At 44.2% G+C, this 2,520-nt stretch overlaps 1 non-coding gene across 1 annotated transcript; it reads right to left on the bottom strand.

The window, feature by feature from the left end:
• Positions 1–668: 668 nt before the first annotated feature.
• On the bottom strand, positions 669–741 carry trnav-uac (transfer RNA valine (anticodon UAC)). Its single transcript has one exon. It is a non-coding gene; the product is annotated as a tRNA-Val (tRNA).
• Between the last annotated feature and the right edge of the window lie 1,779 nt (positions 742–2,520).

The following is a 2,520-nucleotide window of genomic DNA, read 5'->3' on the forward strand; positions in this document are numbered from 1 at the left end:
ATTTCTCATGACCTTATGTTCTTATGCATGTTAACCCATTTTACGCACTGTATTTTAGCTTTCTGGTTGAAAGTGTTCATTGCCGAATACACCACGAATCTGGGGCAACTTTTATCAAATTTATCTGCACCGATTATTCCTACCGTGCACACAAAATACAATCAGTAGTGAAGATAAAATCCCACCGTGTGTATTTTCAGATTCAACGTAGTAGCATTTCAAATAAAGTGAAAGAATTTTACACTGAAAAGATTTGCAAGTGTTACTTGTATTTGTGTCTTTAATTAAACTTTGTGGCGTCTGATTCCCGTTCATGCCACTGCTGAATAAGAAAGGAGGGTTTGACATTGACCAGACTGCACTGCCCCTGATATTTGTCAGCTCATCCTTTATATTCAGTGGTTTCTCGCCCTTTGATGGGCTGCAGTGTGGCGGATATCACGTTGGCCTCACACGCAAAAGGTCCCCGGTGGATCCGTTTTCTCTCACTCAAAGTTATCTATTTATTGGTGAAATAAAGAGCAATTAATGAATAAGGGAGCCCTTTTGCCAGGAGAATAAGTAGCAAATAAAAACAGCAAATGCTGGAAATCTCAGCAGGTCAGGCAGCATTTGCAGGGAGACGAAACTTGCCTCTGATTGTTCATCCACAGCAAGTTTAAACATAATGTTTCTGCCTGGGATTGAACCAGGGACCTTTCGCGTGTAAAGCAAACGTGATAACCACTACACTACAGAAACCGCTATACAAAAAACCCCACAGCGAGGAGCTGACCAGTGAGCTCCCTCTGTGCTGATCGGGAATGTGTTGGCTCACCTTAAACAACTTCTGTCCCACACTGAAAGATCTCAATCCTTCTCCTCTACTGCCCTTTACAGAAATGTCACGGATCACCCAGCCACCGTGTTCACTTCCACAACCTCACAGTGGGGCCATAGAGGCTCCGACCGTCTCCCCGCGATCAGCGAACTCACCCAGTTTACAAAATTAAACCCCAAACACGTGCCCGACAAGCCAGATAGTCTGTAAGCTCTGTCTATCACAGAAAGTATTTCTATTCATGGTGATTACAGCAATTATTAATCGTCTCACAGACCTCAATTATTTTTATGCGATGAATCGATCGAGGATTGAAACCAGGTTAGAGCGCCGGGTCTTAACCCCTCGACCACCAGGAAACAGTTACGACACATGTCGAACTAGGTTAGTGCACCGGGTCTTAACCCCTCGACCACCAGGGAACAGTTACGGTGCATGTCGATATATTCATATATATTTATATATGAATCTGAAGGTCAATGGCTACCTACCGAGACCTCGTGGCGCCCAAGTTAGTGTGTTTAACTTTGAGTGAGAGAAACGGTTCCACAGTGACACCTGCCATGTGTTCTACATGGTTACTGCTTGTACTATTACAAGGTGTGCCACCAGAGGGCACTGCAGTGGGAGACTTGTAGCTTATCTGCACAGGTGTGCCTGGCCTAGTATAAAAGTCAGGCCACCAATAAAGGTTATCAATAAAGGACTCAAGTCACTACAGTTGAAGAATGACACATTGTCTCGTGGAGTCATTATCGGAGAATTTGAAGGTATAACAAGGGAGCCCAAAGCCTCAGAAACTGAAAATTCTACCAGTGCGTCGAAATCATGCTGTAGGTGCCTGGGACAACACATTGCTCAAAGTTGTCCACACGTGAAGGCAGAGTGTTTCTTCGACAGAAAGATTGGGCATCTTACGAAGGCATGCCGACTGAAGGGTAAACCTGTTAAAGCTATGAGTCCAGCGATCAAAGCTCTGAGTCGAAATCCCAAGAGACTACATAGTATGGAAGACCAACAACAGGACGAGGAGATGTTAGAGTTACACATCATCAGGAGCACGAGTTTAACGGACAGTGATTCGGAAAGCATCAAAATCCACATAGATGTTGCTGGATTCAAGATACCAATGGAAATTGACACGGGTGCATCCGTGAGTGTAATACCGGAGTCACTGTTCCGCGACAAATTGCGTGATTTCCAACTGGAGAAACCCAAGATAGAGCTGCGAGGCTACTCGGGAGAGTAAATTCCTGTGGTTGGTCATATCACTGTACCGATCGGTGAAATATAAAGATTAATTTCAGAACTTGCCTCGAATAGTAGTGAAAAGAGACAAGTCTGCCTTACAAGGAAGAAATTGATTAAGCTCACTGAATCTGGATTGTAGTCAGATTTTCTCTGTGGAAGCGAGATTTTCATCAACGGATGAGTTTATCAAGAAGTATCCAAAGGTGTTCTGCGAAACGGACAGTCCGATCCAAGGCTTCAAGGCGAGTGTCAGGGTACAGAAGGACGCTGGATTGGTTTACTACAAGCCCCGTTCCATACCATATGCACTCAAGGAGAAAGTTGAGCATGAACTCAAAAAACTAGAATGTGTTAACCATTACACTGCGGAAACATCTCCACTTTCAGCACCAGATTAACAAAATTAAACCCAATGAGATCGGGAGAAAAGTTCCTCACGTGCTCAGGGC

The sequence above is a fragment of the Pristiophorus japonicus genome, unplaced genomic scaffold (assembly GCF_044704955.1).
Source record: "Pristiophorus japonicus isolate sPriJap1 unplaced genomic scaffold, sPriJap1.hap1 HAP1_SCAFFOLD_1394, whole genome shotgun sequence".
Classification (NCBI taxonomy): Eukaryota; Metazoa; Chordata; class Chondrichthyes; family Pristiophoridae; genus Pristiophorus; species Pristiophorus japonicus.